The sequence below is a fragment of the Hyla sarda genome, unplaced genomic scaffold (genome assembly GCF_029499605.1).
Source record: "Hyla sarda isolate aHylSar1 unplaced genomic scaffold, aHylSar1.hap1 scaffold_515, whole genome shotgun sequence".
Taxonomy (NCBI): Eukaryota; Metazoa; Chordata; class Amphibia; order Anura; family Hylidae; genus Hyla; species Hyla sarda.
The window spans coordinates 31,844-51,980 of NW_026610526.1; the positions used below are offsets into that span (position 1 = coordinate 31,844).

Here is a 20,137-nt window from a genome sequence, read left to right on the forward strand (position 1 = left end):
CACAGGTAAGTCCAATGGGGTGCAGGCATGTCCTCTATGCTTACAGCTTCCCGTGGGTGTTGGTTTGATACCGTTTGGGGACAGCCAAGGAGGCATCTGCAGGCAACAAAGGTAGGTGTGTGCTTGTGTGTGTGTTTCCTATGCAGATCCTAAGCCCAGTGTCACATGCAAGTAGGAGGAGTAAGAAGGGTTCCTGGCAAATCCGGGTTATGGATTGCATTTAAAAAGGCCCCGTGGGAGTGCAATGGGCCCCTGTCTTGCTGCTTAGCAATAATGGTATGGGTTTAGGTTCTGCTGTGTGTACTGGTGGTTGACTGCCCCCCAGCCCAGAGTGTGCATGGAAAATTGTCTGGCAGCCTCCCTGACAGCAAGCAGTGATAGTGCCCATGAAGGGGACCTTGTTGGGCCCGCCCCTTTCACGGTTATCGCTTCTCGGCCTTTTGGCTAAGATCAAGTGTAGTATCTGTTCTTATCAGTTTAATATCTGATACGTCCCCTATCTGGGGACCATATATTAAATGGATTTTTGAGAACGGGGGCCGATTTCGAAGCTTGCTTCCGTCGCCCTATGCATTGACCCGATATGGCAGTATCTTCGGGTACAGTGCACCACCCCCTTACAGGGTTAAAAAGAAAGATTCCTACTTTCATTGCTACCTGCTTGCTGGCTAGCCAGCTAGCCAGCCCTGTGGGCCTTGCTGCTGCTGCAGCCAAAAAACAAAAGGTGGTGCTGCTGCTGCTTCTGCTGCTTCTGCTTCTGCTTGTGTCTGGCCCCTGTTGGAGCGTCCAGGCACAGGACTTCTGCTGCTGCTGACTAAATGGCCTCCTTAATTGGATCATTTGAGTAGCCAGCACACCTGTGCAGGTAGGGCATGACATGATAGGCAGCTGCCTTGATAGCGGGTGGGTGCTGAATGTTCCTAATTGACAAAATAAGATTAATGCTTATGAAGAAATATAAAATCTCATCCCTTCCCCAATATCGCGCCACACCCCTACCCCTTAATTCCCTGGTTGAACTTGATGGACATATGTCTTTTTTCGACCGTACTAACTATGTAACTATGTAACATAACATGGGGGGGGGGGGGGGGGAGTCTCCTGGCTGTTCACACAGGTGTGTCATTGCTGTACATTGACCATGCATTGCTTCTGTGGTATTGCAAAGGCAAAGACAAATGCTTCCAGCCATCCATTGCACTAATGGATTGGTCATCAGCTGGCTGTCTATGTCCCGCATCAATATAGACCAAAGTACAGAGGGTTAGGCTATGCTATTGTGCACCTACCTGATGCATCAGAAGGTGCGAGGCCCTTGCTAAATTCTGTGCACAGACTTTGAGATCTATGCTTTAGACTGTATCTAAACATACTCCAACATGGACTGACATTCTGGCCTACTTTCAGCCGATGCGACTTGTCTGTCGCTGAACAGTCGCTTTTTATGTATTCAGCACCTATGTATAATGTTGTAAAAATGCTCTAGAAGCTAAAGTCGCAGAAATGTCACACATATTTGGCCTGCAACTTTCTGTGCGACAAATTCAGACAGGAAAAATCAGTATAAATCCTTAGAAAATTATCCCCCAGTGTCTCCATCTGCTGGCGGTATTGAATAAGCATTGCTGCACTGATGGGGTATGCATTAGACGAAAAAAAAGAAGAAAAAGAAGAATAATACGCCCAGAAAAGAGGCGAAAAGGAGAAAAACGTAAAAAAACGTGAAAAAAAAGTAAGAGGAAGAGAAGGGAAAAAAAGGTGGAAATGGGTTTAAAAGTGATTTCGGCGGAGAAATATATATATATATATATATATATATATATATATATATATATATATGCGCACACACACACATAGATATAAACGTATTCTCCGTTGAGATATTGCAGCCGCTGCTGTGTCCAGGCCCAGGAGCCTTAGCACTGTGCTGTGATGTCACTCAATACCACTGACATCACTAGGTGTAAACAACATCTCTCCTTTGCTGTGTATGTGACTATGGAGCTGTTTGGTGATGTCGTCTATTACGGCCTTCATAGAAGCAACAGGAGATTGTTGCATCCATCTTGAACCCTCAGAACTACAGTGCTATGATGTCACTCACTTCCACAGGCCTTGCAGAGTGTAAACAACAACAACCCAGCTTTGTTGTGTATGTAACCATAGGGATTTGTGATGTCACCTAGAACCTTCACAGCAGCGACAGCTTTATGAGGAGCATCAGCACTGCTCTGCCTGAGCAGAACCATCACCGCCATAGGTTGTCAAATAACCCGGATTTAACCCACACAGGTAAGTCCAATGGGGTGCAGGCATGTCCTCTATGCTTACAGCTTCCCGTGGGTGTTGGTTTGATACCGTTTGGGGACAGCCAAGGAGGCATCTGCAGGCAACAAAGGTAGGTGTGTGCTTGTGTGTGTGTTTCCTATGCAGATCCTAAGCCCAGTGTCACATGCAAGTAGGAGGAGTAAGAAGGGTTCCTGGCAAATCCGGGTTATGGATTGCATTTAAAAAGGCCCCGTGGGAGTGCAATGGGCCCCTGTCTTGCTGCTTAGCAATAATGGTATGGGTTTAGGTTCTGCTGTGTGTACTGGTGGTTGACTGCCCCCCAGCCCAGAGTGTGCATGGAAAATTGTCTGGCAGCCTCCCTGACAGCAAGCAGTGATAGTGCCCATGAAGGGGACCTTGTTGGGCCCGCCCCTTTCACGGTTATCGCTTCTCGGCCTTTTGGCTAAGATCAAGTGTAGTAATACAGGAGATCTGGTCAGAAGGTACTCGGGTACCCCTCTCCTCGGCCTTGTGGGATCGCCCAGGTTTATTGCCTGGGCTTCACCCACTTGTTGCTATTGGGGAGAGGGCCTAGTCCCAGGGTAACGAGTAGCGATCGCCTCTCAAGACCTTCGGGTGGAGAGAGGTTAGAACCATGGATGATGATCCGGATCCAGGTTCTGTGCCGGCATACGCAAGGATCAAAAACACCGTGAGAGTCATTCTCACGGATGATACCAAAAGGGCGGACGATTTGAAATTCGTAGTAGAGGACGTGCTCGGAGGAGTTTTCGGAATACAGAAGGGCGAGATATTGGCAATCCAGGACTACCCGAAGCGTAAAATTTTTGATGTGACGTTCACACAAAATGGCATCCACAGAGATTTTGTTACCAGAGCTGCTGCGAGTAAAGACAAAAAGCTTCAGGGTGTCCGGATTATTGAGCACGTTCTAGACGATATTAAGCTGGTGGTAGTAAAGATGTATTCCCCTTTCGCCAACCTACACGATGTTGAGTTGTTTTTACAAGTCTATTTTAGTAAGGTTGAGTGCAGAGGAAAAATCATGAACAGCTGTGGCATCTGGACATCTAAGTGGAGATTTCAGGTTACATGCAAAAAAGATGACAGATTGCCAGGGGGAATACAACTACCACCAGCTCGTTTTAAAATAAATAATATGTGTGGCGACCTCTTTTATGCGGGGATGCCAAGCTACTGCAGGAAGTGTCACAGATATGGACACACAAAAGAAAACTGTGAAAGTACATGCAAAAAATGTGGTAGCACACAGCACGAGACAGAGAAATGCACAAGAGGAGGGAGGTGCAATTTCTGTCAACAATTCGGTCACCTTTTCTCCTCTTGTCCCCACAGACATAGGACGGAGCAGCAGTGGCAACCCTGGAGGCAGCAAGGACAGCAACCGGGACACCAGCCGAGGCAAGCAGAGCCAGTGATTACCCCCCCACAAGAGGTAAGCGGTGAGATGGAGAAGGAGAAAGACCCCCCTCAGGCAAAAGGAGGGGACCCTAAAGAGCAGAGGATGGCCAAAAAACGTGCAAGTGGTGAAAAAACTGGCCCCCAGGAGCATGCTGGGTTAAGAGAGGAGCGGACGGCGGCCGAATCCGCTCCTCAGCAACCTCTGGCTCAGGGTCCCCCTGAGAGCGATGATCCGGGTGGAGAGGTGAAGGTTAAAAGGCGGAGGGGCTCCAGAAGACTCTATTCGGAGGCGGTCCAGGGGGAGCCGATGGAAGTACCTGCGGATGCAGGGAACCCAAGTGACGTTCCTCCACAGGTCCCCATAGGGGATACCCCCCCTCCTCCCTGCCAGGAGGAGGTTTCAGGGGTGACCGTCTCTGAGGTACCAGAGACGGAACTAAGTGAACACCCGACCCCTATGGAGGGGCAAGAGGTGGAAGAACCCAATGAGTCTGGAGCCCTGATTGCCAGGATGCCCGAGAACAACTATGCCTCAATCATGATGGAGGAGGGGGGTCGGCTGAGTGATGGTGCCTCCTCTCCTGCTTCCTCTATGCGTACAGTTGAGTCAGATTTTGGGGGGTATGAGGCTTCGGAGGGGGAATCAGAGGTGTAAGACGTTTTCTTGTACATTCCCATGGCTGAGTTGTCCGGTCTGTCCTTGAACGTGAGAAGTGTGAGCGCCAGAGTAAGAAGGGTTGCCCTATTTAATTACTTGTCGGTTTTTGCTGCTTCCGTCCTTTTCCTGCAGGAATGTGGCATCCCGCACAGATTAAATTATAAAGAATATGAAGATGATTGGGTGCACGGTCCATCAGTCTGGTCTGGATCAAATGAGTCCAGATCAGCAGGGGTCGCCATACTTTTTAAAGGGAACGTTTTAATTGAGAGTTTTAACGAAATTTTACCAGGCAGAATTTTATTGGTCAACGCTTTTATTAATGGTATTAAATGGCAGTTTTTAAATTTTTATGGTTCTCCTGATAAGAATGAAAGAATAAAAATGTTGGAGATTTTACCCCTTTTTATTAACACTTCTAGTCCTCTTGTTTTATCAGGTGATTTTAATTGTATTTTAAGGGGAGAACGCCGTTTTTCGAACGCAGTGAGTAGGAACTATGACAAGACGTCTTTTATGTTAAAAAACTTGATTTTAGATTTTAATCTCACTGATGTTTTTAAAAAATGTAATTTTAACGTACCAGAGGAAGACGGTGTTACCTGGAGCAATGCAAGCTGTAGCTCCAGGATAGATTTTATTTTTTGTTCTTATCAAGTACTGCCTTTTAACTGTGATCTTTTTACCAATGTTTTTTCTGACCATAAATTATTGTATTTTAAAGTTAAAAGTGATTTTAAAAGGAGAACTGGTAGGAATGCCTGGAAGTTAAACGTGTCCCTTTTAGAAGATCCGCAGGTTTTATCAGATTTTATCACCTTTTACAAGGAATGCAGACGAGTAAAAGACCCCAACACTCCCACCAGTATCTGGTGGGAAAAAATGAAACTAAAAATAAAAGAATTTTTTATCCGTGTTGGGGTTAGGAAAGCTAAAGAAAAACGTGAATTTTATAATATCCTAAATACTCGTCTGCAAACCCTGTACAAATTCAGAGCACATGGGATGGAGGTGGAGAAGGAGGTACATGATCTTAAAAAAGAAATAACTAAGTGCCTGGAGCAGAAAGGAAAAGAAATTATCTTTAGGTCTCGAATACAGCATCTTGAGGAAAACGAGACCTGCTCCAGGTATTTTTTTAAGAAAATACATGAAAATAGAAGGTTAATAGAAAACATTGAAGGAGTGAATGATGTACAGGGTATTTTAAAAAAGGTGCAAGAGTTTTATGCGGATCTTTTTAATGTAAAACACATTGATGAATGTTTTATGAATGACTCGTTAAAGGAGATCACCAATTTTTTAGATCCTGTCTCACAGTCTTTTTTATTGCAGAATATTTCAGAGCAGGAGATTTTAGAGACCGTCAAGAGTTTTAAAACAGGTAAAGTGCCTGGGCCGGATGGTATACCCATTGAATTTTATGTTACTTTTTATGGTATTTTAAAAGAAGATTTGTTCTCCCTTTTTACGGAAGTCTTTAAGTCTAAAATCCTCCCAGGCTCATGGAAGAAGGGTGATGTCTCCCTGCTATTCAAAAAGGGAGACCGGTCGGAACTCAAAAACTGGAGACCAATCACCCTTCTGAACTGCGACTATAAAATAATGGCGAAACTGTGTGCTAACCGCTTAAAGAACGTAATCCATAAAATAATTCATACAAACCAAGTCTGTGGGGTGCCTGGGAGGAGTTTATGGGAGAACCTAAACCTTTTAAAGGATGTAATTAGCGACACCAAATTAAGAAAAGGAAAGCTGGCGGTTTTATCCATAGATTTTGAAAAAGCTTTCGACAGGGTGTCACATTTTTATCTTTTTAAGGTTTTAGAGAAAATGGGTATACCTGATGGCTTTTTATTGTCTCTTAGAGCTTTTTATGATAACTGTACTAGTAAAATTTTAGTAAATGGTTTTAAGACACAGGGCGTGATTTTAAATTCCGGAGTGAAGCAGGGGTGTCCCTTGTCCCCACTACTCTTCATTTGCGCAATAGAGCCTCTTTTATGTACAATACGAAAGGATAAGCAGATCCATGGAGTCCCCCTGCCAGGAGGAGGGGGACTAGAGGCGAAGGTAGTGGGGTACATGGACGATGTTGCGGTGTTTTGCAGGGACACCCCATCGCTTCAGAAGACGCTAAAACAGATTCAATATTTTAATTGTGCCTCCGGTTTTAAAGTCAATTTTAACAAAAGTAACATTTTAAACATAGGCGGAATGCCTTTGTATGATGTGCCCGTCCCTGTGTCTGAGTCGGTGAAGATTTTAGGTGTCTCCTTTGACGAGTCTAATAATGGTTTTAATAGCTGGGACTTGGTGGCTCAAAAAATAAATAAGAAAATATGTATGTGGAACATGCGAGAACTTACAATGGAAGGGAAGGTTTTAATTACAAAAATGGTGCTTTTACCTATTTTATTGTATTTAAGTCTGGTTTTCCCACCCCCCGAAATGGTTCTAAAGAAAATAACAAAAGCTTGTTTTACTTTCTTTTGGAGTTCTAAGAGCGAAAAATTAAAGAGACAAATTGTGATAAAACCGAACTCCAGGGGCGGTAAGGATTTTCCAGATTTTAAAGCTTTCCTTTTAATAAAGTTTTTTAGCATGTGTTTTACTACTGTTTTTAAAGATAGCTACTGGTCTTATTTTGTTCGTTTTAATACTGGTTATTTTATGCGGAGGAACGGCTGGTTTTCTACAGTTTTAAGTTGCCCTTATTCTTTGAATTTACCCCCTCAATACATGATTTTAGGAAAAATTTTAAACTTATATAATTTTAAAGGTAAAAGTGTTCAGGATCTGTGCAATAGCAAAAAACTACTAAAGGAAATAAAAGAAACCAGTACCGTGACTCCCATCAAAAATTTTAACGAACAGAAGTGTATACAGATTTGGAAGATGTTGAGTATTAATTATCTTTTTAATTCACAGAAGGACCTGGCCTGGAGCTGCGCACACGAGTGTCTTCCATGCCGGGCATTCCAGCACCGAAGAGGATTATCCAACTCTGCAACCTGCCCGAGGGAGGGATGCCGACAAGAGGAGACCGTGCACCATCTAATATGGACTTGTTTTTACTCGCAGAAAATATGGACAAAGATACTCCCTCTGGTAAAAAGGATAACTGGACTAAAAGACTTAAATATTGCAGTGGTTTTTTATGGTTGCCTGGAATGCCCAACACGGACTCAAGAGACTATTGCATGGAAGATCATAAACTGTGTGAAGGCAGCTCTGTGGAAGGCCAGGAATATTTTATTGTTCAAGCATGAGGTTTTATCTGTGAAGGACATTTTATCTATCTGTTTTTATGAAATGTACCAGTACTATCTTTTAGACAAGAAGAGATTTCCGCTTTTATCTAGAAAATGGTTTTTAAAAGAATGGAATTCTATCTTGTAAAGCCACCAAGTGCCCATTTTATGTTTTAATATGTTGTAAATATGTTATTTATATGTAACTGTATTTATTGACATATTTGCACAATTTTGTTAACATTATTTAATTTTTAATAAAGTTGCCCCCGTAAGGGTAGTCAAGTTAAAAAAAAAATCTGTTCTTATCAGTTTAATATCTGATACGTCCCCTATCTGGGGACCATATATTAAATGGATTTTTGAGAACGGGGGCCGATTTCGAAGCTTGCTTCCGTCGCCCTATGCATTGACCCGATATGGCAGTATCTTCGGGTACAGTGCACCACCCCCTTACAGGGTTAAAAAGAAAGATTCCTACTTTCATTGCTACCTGCTTGCTGGCTAGCCAGCTAGCCAGCCCTGTGGGCCTTGCTGCTGCTGCAGCAGCCAAAAAACAAAAGGTGGTGCTGCTGCTGCTTCTGCTGCTTCTGCTTCTGCTTGTGTCTGGCCCCTGTTGGAGCGTCCAGGCACAGGACTTCTGCTGCTGCTGACTAAATGGCCTCCTTAATTGGATCATTTGAGTAGCCAGCACACCTGTGCAGGTAGGGCATGACATGATAGGCAGCTGCCTTGATAGCGGGTGGGTGCTGAATGTTCCTAATTGACAAAATAAGATTAATGCTTATGAAGAAATATAAAATCTCATCCCTTCCCCAATATCGCGCCACACCCCTACCCCTTAATTCCCTGGTTGAACTTGATGGACATATGTCTTTTTTCGACCGTACTAACTATGTAACTATGTAACATAACATGGGGGGGGGGGTCTCCTGGCTGTTCACACAGGTGTGTCATTGCTGTACATTGACCATGCATTGCTTCTGTGGTATTGCAAAGGCAAAGACAAATGCTTCCAGCCATCCATTGCACTAATGGATTGGTCATCAGCTGGCTGTCTATGTCCCGCATCAATATAGACCAAAGTACAGAGGGTTAGGCTATGCTATTGTGCACCTACCTGATGCATCAGAAGGTGCGAGGCCCTTGCTAAATTCTGTGCACAGACTTTGAGATCTATGCTTTAGACTGTATCTAAACCTGCTCCAACATGGACTGACATTCTGGCCTACTTTCAGCCGATGCGACTTGTCTGTCGCTGAACAGTCGCTTTTTATGTATTCAGCACCTATGTATAATGTTGTAAAAAGGCTCTAGAAGCTAAAGTCGCAGAAATGTCACACATATTTGGCCTGCAACTTTCTGTGCGACAAATTCAGACAGGAAAAATCAGTATAAATCCTTAGAAAATTATCCCCCAGTGTCTCCATCTGCTGGCGGTATTGAATAAGCATTGCTGCACTGATGGGGTATGCATTAGACGGAAAAAAAGAAGAAAAAGAAGAATAATACGCCCAGAAAAGAGGCGAAAAGGAGAAAAACGTAAAAAAACGTGAAAAAAAAGTAAGAGGAAGAGAAGGGAAAAAAAGGTGGAAATGGGTTTAAAAGTGATTTCGGCGGAGAAATATATATATATATATATATATATATATATATATATATATATATATATGCGCACACACACACATAGATATAAACGTATTCTCCGTTGAGATATTGCAGCCGCTGCTGTGTCCAGGCCCAGGAGCCTTAGCACTGTGCTGTGATGTCACTCAATACCACTGACATCACTAGGTGTAAACAACATCTCTCCTTTGCTGTGTATGTGACTATGGAGCTGTTTGGTGATGTCGTCTATTACGGCCTTCATAGAAGCAACAGGAGATTGTTGCATCCATCTTGAACCCTCAGAACTACAGTGCTATGATGTCACTCACTTCCACAGGCCTTGCAGAGTGTAAACAACAACAACCCAGCTTTGTTGTGTATGTAACCATAGGGATTTGTGATGTCACCTAGAACCTTCACAGCAGCGACAGCTTTATGAGGAGCATCAGCACTGCTCTGCCTGAGCAGAACCATCACCGCCATAGGTTGTCAAATAACCCGGATTTAACCCACACAGGTAAGTCCAATGGGGTGCAGGCATGTCCTCTATGCTTACAGCTTCCCGTGGGTGTTGGTTTGATACCGTTTGGGGACAGCCAAGGAGGCATCTGCAGGCAACAAAGGTAGGTGTGTGCTTGTGTGTGTGTTTCCTATGCAGATCCTAAGCCCAGTGTCACATGCAAGTAGGAGGAGTAAGAAGGGTTCCTGGCAAATCCGGGTTATGGATTGCATTTAAAAAGGCCCCGGGGGAGTGCAATGGGCCCCTGTCTTGCTGCTTAGCAATAATGGTATGGGTTTAGGTTCTGCTGTGTGTACTGGTGGTTGACTGCCCCCCAGCCCAGAGTGTGCATGGAAAATTGTCTGGCAGCCTCCCTGACAGCAAGCAGTGATAGTGCCCATGAAGGGGACCTTGTTGGGCCCGCCCCTTTCACGGTTATCGCTTCTCGGCCTTTTGGCTAAGATCAAGTGTAGTATCTGTTCTTATCAGTTTAATATCTGATACGTCCCCTATCTGGGGACCATATATTAAATGGATTTTTGAGAACGGGGGCCGATTTCGAAGCTTGCTTCCGTCGCCCTATGCATTGACCCGATATGGCAGTATCTTCGGGTACAGTGCACCACCCCCTTACAGGGTTAAAAAGAAAGATTCCTACTTTCATTGCTACCTGCTTGCTGGCTAGCCAGCTAGCCAGCCCTGTGGGCCTTGCTGCTGCTGCAGCCAAAAAACAAAAGGTGGTGCTGCTGCTGCTTCTGCTGCTTCTGCTTCTGCTTGTGTCTGGCCCCTGTTGGAGCGTCCAGGCACAGGACTTCTGCTGCTGCTGACTAAATGGCCTCCTTAATTGGATCATTTGAGTAGCCAGCACACCTGTGCAGGTAGGGCATGACATGATAGGCAGCTGCCTTGATAGCGGGTGGGTGCTGAATGTTCCTAATTGACAAAATAAGATTAATGCTTATGAAGAAATATAAAATCTCATCCCTTCCCCAATATCGCGCCACACCCCTACCCCTTAATTCCCTGGTTGAACTTGATGGACATATGTCTTTTTTCGACCGTACTAACTATGTAACTATGTAACATAACATGGGGGGGGGGGGGGGTCTCCTGGCTGTTCACACAGGTGTGTCATTGCTGTACATTGACCATGCATTGCTTCTGTGGTATTGCAAAGGCAAAGACAAATGCTTCCAGCCATCCATTGCACTAATGGATTGGTCATCAGCTGGCTGTCTATGTCCCGCATCAATATAGACCAAAGTACAGAGGGTTAGGCTATGCTATTGTGCACCTACCTGATGCATCAGAAGGTGCGAGGCCCTTGCTAAATTCTGTGCACAGACTTTGAGATCTATGCTTTAGACTGTATCTAAACCTGCTCCAACATGGACTGACATTCTGGCCTACTTTCAGCCGATGCGACTTGTCTGTCGCTGAACAGTCGCTTTTTATGTATTCAGCACCTATGTATAATGTTGTAAAAATGCTCTAGAAGCTAAAGTCGCAGAAATGTCACACATATTTGGCCTGCAACTTTCTGTGCGACAAATTCAGACAGGAAAAATCAGTATAAATCCTTAGAAAATTATCCCCCAGTGTCTCCATCTGCTGGCGGTATTGAATAAGCATTGCTGCACTGATGGGGTATGCATTAGACGAAAAAAAAGAAGAAAAAGAAGAATAATACGCCCAGAAAAGAGGCGAAAAGGAGAAAAACGTAAAAAAACGTGAAAAAAAAGTAAGAGGAAGAGAAGGGAAAAAAAGGTGGAAATGGGTTTAAAAGTGATTTCGGCGGAGAAATATATATATATATATATATATATATATATATATATATATATATATATGCGCACACACACACATAGATATAAACGTATTCTCCGTTGAGATATTGCAGCCGCTGCTGTGTCCAGGCCCAGGAGCCTTAGCACTGTGCTGTGATGTCACTCAATACCACTGACATCACTAGGTGTAAACAACATCTCTCCTTTGCTGTGTATGTGACTATGGAGCTGTTTGGTGATGTCGTCTATTACGGCCTTCATAGAAGCAACAGGAGATTGTTGCATCCATCTTGAACCCTCAGAACTACAGTGCTATGATGTCACTCACTTCCACAGGCCTTGCAGAGTGTAAACAACAACAACCCAGCTTTGTTGTGTATGTAACCATAGGGATTTGTGATGTCACCTAGAACCTTCACAGCAGCGACAGCTTTATGAGGAGCATCAGCACTGCTCTGCCTGAGCAGAACCATCACCGCCATAGGTTGTCAAATAACCCGGATTTAACCCACACAGGTAAGTCCAATGGGGTGCAGGCATGTCCTCTATGCTTACAGCTTCCCGTGGGTGTTGGTTTGATACCGTTTGGGGACAGCCAAGGAGGCATCTGCAGGCAACAAAGGTAGGTGTGTGCTTGTGTGTAGTGTTGCTCGCGAATATTCGCAATTCGAATATTATTCGCGAATATCGCATATTCGCGAATTCGCGAATTTCGCGAATATAGCGCTATATATTCGTAATTACGAATATTCGTTTTTTTTTTTTTTATTATTATTTTTTTCTTCACAGTACACATCACAGTGATCATCCCTCTCTGCTTCCAGCTTGTGTGGTGTAAAGAAGGCTGTAATACTACTGTGTGAGACTGGCGTGCGAAAATTCGCATATGCTAAAGTTCGCATATGCGAAAATACGCAGATGCTAATTTACGCATATGCGAAGTTTCACGCATGTTAATCTTGCATGTGCTAATATTCACATATGCTAATTTTCGCATACGCGAATATTCGCATATGCGAAAATAAAACGAGAATATAACGAATATGCGAATATTCGCGAATATAAGACGAATATTCGTCCATATATTCGCGAATATTCGCGAATTCGAATATGGCCTATGCCGCTCAACACTACTTGTGTGTGTGTTTCCTATGCAGATCCTAAGCCCAGTGTCACATGCAAGTAGGAGGAGTAAGAAGGGTTCCTGGCAAATCCGGGTTATGGATTGCATTTAAAAAGGCCCCGTGGGAGTGCAATGGGCCCCTGTCTTGCTGCTTAGCAATAATGGTATGGGTTTAGGTTCTGCTGTGTGTACTGGTGGTTGACTGCCCCCCAGCCCAGAGTGTGCATGGAAAATTGTCTGGCAGCCTCCCTGACAGCAAGCAGTGATAGTGCCCATGAAGGGGACCTTGTTGGGCCCGCCCCTTTCACGGTTATCGCTTCTCGGCCTTTTGGCTAAGATCAAGTGTAGTATCTGTTCTTATCAGTTTAATATCTGATACGTCCCCTATCTGGGGACCATATATTAAATGGATTTTTGAGAACGGGGGCCGATTTCGAAGCTTGCTTCCGTCGCCCTATGCATTGACCCGATATGGCAGTATCTTCGGGTACAGTGCACCACCCCCTTACAGGGTTAAAAAGAAAGATTCCTACTTTCATTGCTACCTGCTTGCTGGCTAGCCAGCTAGCCAGCCCTGTGGGCCTTGCTGCTGCTGCAGCCAAAAAACAAAAGGTGGTGCTGCTGCTGCTTCTGCTTCTGCTTGTGTCTGGCCCCTGTTGGAGCGTCCAGGCACAGGACTTCTGCTGCTGCTGACTAAATGGCCTCCTTAATTGGATCATTTGAGTAGCCAGCACACCTGTGCAGGTAGGGCATGACATGATAGGCAGCTGCCTTGATAGCGGGTGGGTGCTGAATGTTCCTAATTGACAAAATAAGATTAATGCTTATGAAGAAATATAAAATCTCATCCCTTCCCCAATATCGCGCCACACCCCTACCCCTTAATTCCCTGGTTGAACTTGATGGACATATGTCTTTTTTCGACCGTACTAACTATGTAACTATGTAACATAACATGGGGGGGGGGGGTCTCCTGGCTGTTCACACAGGTGTGTCATTGCTGTACATTGACCATGCATTGCTTCTGTGGTATTGCAAAGGCAAAGACAAATGCTTCCAGCCATCCATTGCACTAATGGATTGGTCATCAGCTGGCTGTCTATGTCCCGCATCAATATAGACCAAAGTACAGAGGGTTAGGCTATGCTATTGTGCACCTACCTGATGCATCAGAAGGTGCGAGGCCCTTGCTAAATTCTGTGCACAGACTTTGAGATCTATGCTTTAGACTGTATCTAAACCTGCTCCAACATGGACTGACATTCTGGCCTACTTTCAGCCGATGCGACTTGTCTGTCGCTGAACAGTCGCTTTTTATGTATTCAGCACCTATGTATAATGTTGTAAAAATGCTCTAGAAGCTAAAGTCGCAGAAATGTCACACATATTTGGCCTGCAACTTTCTGTGCGACAAATTCAGACAGGAAAAATCAGTATAAATCCTTAGAAAATTATCCCCCAGTGTCTCCATCTGCTGGCGGTATTGAATAAGCATTGCTGCACTGATGGGGTATGCATTAGACGAAAAAAAAGAAGAAAAAGAAGAATAATACGCCCAGAAAAGAGGCGAAAAGGAGAAAAACGTAAAAAAACGTGAAAAAAAAGTAAGAGGAAGAGAAGGGAAAAAAAGGTGGAAATGGGTTTAAAAGTGATTTCGGCGGAGAAATATATATATATATATATATATATATATATATATATATATATATATATATATATATATGCGCACACACACACATAGATATAAACGTATTCTCCGTTGAGATATTGCAGCCGCTGCTGTGTCCAGGCCCAGGAGCCTTAGCACTGTGCTGTGATGTCACTCAATACCACTGACATCACTAGGTGTAAACAACATCTCTCCTTTGCTGTGTATGTGACTATGGAGCTGTTTGGTGATGTTGTCTATTACGGCCTTCATAGAAGCAACAGGAGATTGTTGCATCCATCTTGAACCCTCAGAACTACAGTGCTATGATGTCACTCACTTCCACAGGCCTTGCAGAGTGTAAACAACAACAACCCAGCTTTGTTGTGTATGTAACCATAGGGATTTGTGATGTCACCTAGAACCTTCACAGCAGCGACAGCTTTATGAGGAGCATCAGCACTGCTCTGCCTGAGCAGAACCATCACCGCCATAGGTTGTCAAATAACCCGGATTTAACCCACACAGGTAAGTCCAATGGGGTGCAGGCATGTCCTCTATGCTTACAGCTTCCCGTGGGTGTTGGTTTGATACCGTTTGGGGACAGCCAAGGAGGCATCTGCAGGCAACAAAGGTAGGTGTGTGCTTGTGTGTGTGTTTCCTATGCAGATCCTAAGCCCAGTGTCACATGCAAGTAGGAGGAGTAAGAAGGGTTCCTGGCAAATCCGGGTTATGGATTGCATTTAAAAAGGCCCCGTGGGAGTGCAATGGGCCCCTGTCTTGCTGCTTAGCAATAATGGTATGGGTTTAGGTTCTGCTGTGTGTACTGGTGGTTGACTGCCCCCCAGCCCAGAGTGTGCATGGAAAATTGTCTGGCAGCCTCCCTGACAGCAAGCAGTGATAGTGCCCATGAAGGGGACCTTGTTGGGCCCGCCCCTTTCACGGTTATCGCTTCTCGGCCTTTTGGCTAAGATCAAGTGTAGTATCTGTTCTTATCAGTTTAATATCTGATACGTCCCCTATCTGGGGACCATATATTAAATGGATTTTTGAGAACGGGGGCCGATTTCGAAGCTTGCTTCCGTCGCCCTATGCATTGACCCGATATGGCAGTATCTTCGGGTACAGTGCACCACCCCCTTACAGGGTTAAAAAGAAAGATTCCTACTTTCATTGCTACCTGCTTGCTGGCTAGCCAGCTAGCCAGCCCTGTGGGCCTTGCTGCTGCTGCAGCCAAAAAACAAAAGGTGGTGCTGCTGCTGCTTCTGCTGCTTCTGCTTCTGCTTGTGTCTGGCCCCTGTTGGAGCGTCCAGGCACAGGACTTCTGCTGCTGCTGACTAAATGGCCTCCTTAATTGGATCATTTGAGTAGCCAGCACACCTGTGCAGGTAGGGCATGACATGATAGGCAGCTGCCTTGATAGCGGGTGGGTGCTGAATGTTCCTAATTGACAAAATAAGATTAATGCTTATGAAGAAATATAAAATCTCATCCCTTCCCCAATATCGCGCCACACCCCTACCCCTTAATTCCCTGGTTGAACTTGATGGACATATGTCTTTTTTCGACCGTACTAACTATGTAACTATGTAACATAACATGGGGGGGGGGGGTCTCCTGGCTGTTCACACAGGTGTGTCATTGCTGTACATTGACCATGCATTGCTTCTGTGGTATTGCAAAGGCAAAGACAAATGCTTCCAGCCATCCATTGCACTAATGGATTGGTCATCAGCTGGCTGTCTATGTCCCGCATCAATATAGACCAAAGTACAGAGGGTTAGGCTATGCTATTGTGCACCTACCTGATGCATCAGAAGGTGCGAGGCCCTTGCTAAATTCTGTGCACAGACTTTGAGATCTATGCTTTAGACTGTATCTAAACCTGCTCCAACATGGACTGACATTCTGGCCTACTTTCAGCCGATGCGACTTGTCTGTCGCTGAACAGTCGCTTTTTATGTATTCAGCACCTATGTATAATGTTGTAAAAATGCTCTAGAAGCTAAAGTCGCAGAAATGTCACACATATTTGGCCTGCAACTTTCTGTGCGACAAATTCAGACAGGAAAAATCAGTATAAATCCTTAGAAAATTATCCCCCAGTGTCTCCATCTGCTGGCGGTATTGAATAAGCATTGCTGCACTGATGGGGTATGCATTAGACGAAAAAAAAGAAGAAAAAGAAGAATAATACGCCCAGAAAAGAGGCGAAAAGGAGAAAAACGTAAAAAAACGTGAAAAAAAAGTAAGAGGAAGAGAAGGGAAAAAAAGGTGGAAATGGGTTTAAAAGTGATTTCGGCGGAGAAATATATATATATATATATATATATACATATATATATATATATATATATATGCGCACACACACACATAGATATAAACGTATTCTCCGTTGAGATATTGCAGCCGCTGCTGTGTCCAGGCCCAGGAGCCTTAGCACTGTGCTGTGATGTCACTCAATACCACTGACATCACTAGGTGTAAACAACATCTCTCCTTTGCTGTGTATGTGACTATGGAGCTGTTTGGTGATGTCGTCTATTACGGCCTTCATAGAAGCAACAGGAGATTGTTGCATCCATCTAGAACCCTCAGAACTACAGTGCTATGATGTCACTCACTTCCACAGGCCTTGCAGAGTGTAAACAACAACAACCCAGCTTTGTTGTGTATGTAACCATAGGGATTTGTGATGTCACCTAGAACCTTCACAGCAGCGACAGCTTTATGAGGAGCATCAGCACTGCTCTGCCTGAGCAGAACCATCACCGCCATAGGTTGTCAAATAACCCGGATTTAACCCACACAGGTAAGTCCAATGGGGTGCAGGCATGTCCTCTATGCTTACAGCTTCCCGTGGGTGTTGGTTTGATACCGTTTGGGGACAGCCAAGGAGGCATCTGCAGGCAACAAAGGTAGGTGTGTGCTTGTGTGTGTGTTTCCTATGCAGATCCTAAGCCCAGTGTCACATGCAAGTAGGAGGAGTAAGAAGGGTTCCTGGCAAATCCGGGTTATGGATTGCATTTAAAAAGGCCCCGTGGGAGTGCAATGGGCCCCTGTCTTGCTGCTTAGCAATAATGGTATGGGTTTAGGTTCTGCTGTGTGTACTGGTGGTTGACTGCCCCCCAGCCCAGAGTGTGCATGGAAAATTGTCTGGCAGCCTCCCTGACAGCAAGCAGTGATAGTGCCCATGAAGGGGACCTTGTTGGGCCCGCCCCTTTCACGGTTATCGCTTCTCGGCCTTTTGGCTAAGATCAAGTGTAGTATCTGTTCTTATCAGTTTAATATCTGATACGTCCCCTATCTGGGGACCATATATTAAATGGATTTTTGAGAACGGGGGCCGATTTCGAAGCTTGCTTCCGTCGCCCTATGCATTGACCCGATATGGCAGTATCTTCGGGTACAGTGCACCACCCCCTTACAGGGTTAAAAAGAAAGATTCCTACTTTCATTGCTACCTGCTTGCTGGCTAGCCAGCTAGCCAGCCCTGTGGGCCTTGCTGCTGCTGCAGCCAAAAAACAAAAGGTGGTGCTGCTGCTGCTTCTGCTGCTTCTGCTTCTGCTTGTGTCTGGCCCCTGTTGGAGCGTCCAGGCACAGGACTTCTGCTGCTGCTGACTAAATGGCCTCCTTAATTGGATCATTTGAGTAGCCAGCACACCTGTGCAGGTAGGGCATGACATGATAGGCAGCTGCCTTGATAGCGGGTGGGTGCTGAATGTTCCTAATTGACAAAATAAGATTAATGCTTATGAAGAAATATAAAATCTCATCCCTTCCCCAATATCGCGCCACACCCCTACCCCTTAATTCCCTGGTTGAACTTGATGGACATATGTCTTTTTTCGACCGTACTAACTATGTAACTATGTAACATAACATGGGGGGGGGGTCTCCTGGCTGTTCACACAGGTGTGTCATTGCTGTACATTGACCATGCATTGCTTCTGTGGTATTGCAAAGGCAAAGACAAATGCTTCCAGCCATCCATTGCACTAATGGATTGGTCATCAGCTGGCTGTCTATGTCCCGCATCAATATAGACCAAAGTACAGAGGGTTAGGCTATGCTATTGTGCACCTACCTGATGCATCAGAAGGTGCGAGGCCCTTGCTAAATTCTGTGCACAGACTTTGAGATCTATGCTTTAGACTGTATCTAAACCTGCTCCAACATGGACTGACATTCTGGCCTACTTTCAGCCGATGCGACTTGTCTGTCGCTGAACAGTCGCTTTTTATGTATTCAGCACCTATGTATAATGTTGTAAAAATGCTCTAGAAGCTAAAGTCGCAGAAATGTCACACATATTTGGCCTGCAACTTTCTGTGCGACAAATTCAGACAGGAAAAATCAGTATAAATCCTTAGAAAATTATCCCCCAGTGTCTCCATCTGCTGGCGGTATTGAATAAGCATTGCTGCACTGATGGGGTATGCATTAGACGAAAAAAAAGAAGAAAAAGAAGAATAATACGCCCAGAAAAGAGGCGAAAAGGAGAAAAACGTAAAAAAACGTGAAAAAAAAGTAAGAGGAAGAGAAGGGAAAAAAAGGTGGAAATGGGTTTAAAAGTGATTTCGGCGGAGAAATATATATATATATATATATATATATATATATATATATATATATATATGCGCACACACACACATAGATATAAACGTATTCTCCGTTGAGATATTGCAGCCGCTGCTGTGTCCAGGCCCAGGAGCCTTAGCACTGTGCTGTGATGTCACTCAATACCACTGACATCACTAGGTGTAAACAACATCTCTCCTTTGCTGTGTATGTGACTATGGAGCTGTTTGGTGATGTCGTCTATTACGGCCTTCATAGAAGCAACAGGAGATTGTTGCATCCATCTTGAACCCTCAGAACTACAGTGCTATGATGTCACTCACTTCCACAGGCCTTGCAGAGTGTAAACAACAACAACCCAGCTTTGTTGTGTATGTAACCATAGGGATTTGTGATGTCACCTAGAACCTTCACAGCAGCGACAGCTTTATGAGGAGCATCAGCACTGCTCTGCCTGAGCAGAACCATCACCGCCATAGGTTGTCAAATAACCCGGATTTAACCCACACAGGTAAGTCCAATGGGGTGCAGGCATGTCCTCTATGCTTACAGCTTCCCGTGGGTGTTGGTTTGATACCGTTTGGGGACAGCCAAGGAGGCATCTGCAGGCAACAAAGGTAGGTGTGTGCTTGTGTGTGTGTTTCCTATGCAGATCCTAAGCCCAGTGTCACATGCAAGTAGGAGGAGTAAGAAGGGTTCCTGGCAAATCCGGGTTATGGATTGCATTTAAAAAGGCCCCGTGGGAGTGCAATGGGCCCCTGTCTTGCTGCTTAGCAATAATGGTATGGGTTTAGGTTCTGCTGTGTGTACTGGTGGTTGACTGCCCCCCAGCCCAGAGTGTGCATGGAAAATTGTCTGGCAGCCTCCCTGACAGCAAGCAGTGATAGTGCCCATGAAGGGGACCTTGTTGGGCCCGCCCCTTTCACGGTTATCGCTTCTCGGCCTTTTGGCTAAGATCAAGTGTAGTATCTGTTCTTATCAGTTTAATATCTGATACGTCCCCTATCTGGGGACCATATATTAAATGGATTTTTGAGAACGGGGGCCGATTTCGAAGCTTGCTTCCGTCGCCCTATGCATTGACCCGATATGGCAGTATCTTCGGGTACAGTGCACCACCCCCTTACAGGGTTAAAAAGAAAGATTCCTACTTTCATTGCTACCTGCTTGCTGGCTAGCCAGCTAGCCAGCCCTGTGGGCCTTGCTGCTGCTGCAGCCAAAAAACAAAAGGTGGTGGTGCTGCTGCTTCTGCTTCTGCTTGTGTCTGG

At 44.8% G+C, this 20,137-nt stretch overlaps 6 non-coding genes and 2 pseudogenes across 6 annotated transcripts; all 8 read left to right on the forward strand.

Annotated features, from left to right (window-relative positions):
• The first annotated feature begins 424 nt into the window (after positions 1 to 424).
• On the forward strand, positions 425 to 615 carry LOC130338209 (U2 spliceosomal RNA). The gene has a single exon (XR_008878945.1). It is a non-coding gene; the product is annotated as a U2 spliceosomal RNA (small nuclear RNA).
• A 2,096-nt stretch (positions 616 to 2,711) lies between these two features.
• Positions 2,712 to 2,844, forward strand: LOC130338199 (U2 spliceosomal RNA; annotated as a pseudogene).
• A 5,026-nt stretch (positions 2,845 to 7,870) lies between these two features.
• LOC130338194 (U2 spliceosomal RNA) lies at positions 7,871 to 8,074 on the forward strand (annotated as a pseudogene).
• Positions 8,075 to 10,167: 2,093 nt separating this feature from the next.
• LOC130338212 (U2 spliceosomal RNA) lies at positions 10,168 to 10,358 on the forward strand. The gene has a single exon (XR_008878947.1). It is a non-coding gene; the product is annotated as a U2 spliceosomal RNA (small nuclear RNA).
• A 2,594-nt stretch (positions 10,359 to 12,952) lies between these two features.
• LOC130338213 (U2 spliceosomal RNA) lies at positions 12,953 to 13,143 on the forward strand. The gene has a single exon (XR_008878948.1). It is a non-coding gene; the product is annotated as a U2 spliceosomal RNA (small nuclear RNA).
• Positions 13,144 to 15,235: 2,092 nt separating this feature from the next.
• On the forward strand, positions 15,236 to 15,426 carry LOC130338214 (U2 spliceosomal RNA). The gene has a single exon (XR_008878949.1). It is a non-coding gene; the product is annotated as a U2 spliceosomal RNA (small nuclear RNA).
• A 2,093-nt stretch (positions 15,427 to 17,519) lies between these two features.
• LOC130338215 (U2 spliceosomal RNA) lies at positions 17,520 to 17,710 on the forward strand. The gene has a single exon (XR_008878950.1). It is a non-coding gene; the product is annotated as a U2 spliceosomal RNA (small nuclear RNA).
• Positions 17,711 to 19,799: 2,089 nt separating this feature from the next.
• Positions 19,800 to 19,990, forward strand: LOC130338216 (U2 spliceosomal RNA). The gene has a single exon (XR_008878951.1). It is a non-coding gene; the product is annotated as a U2 spliceosomal RNA (small nuclear RNA).
• The last annotated feature ends 147 nt before the right edge of the window (positions 19,991 to 20,137 follow it).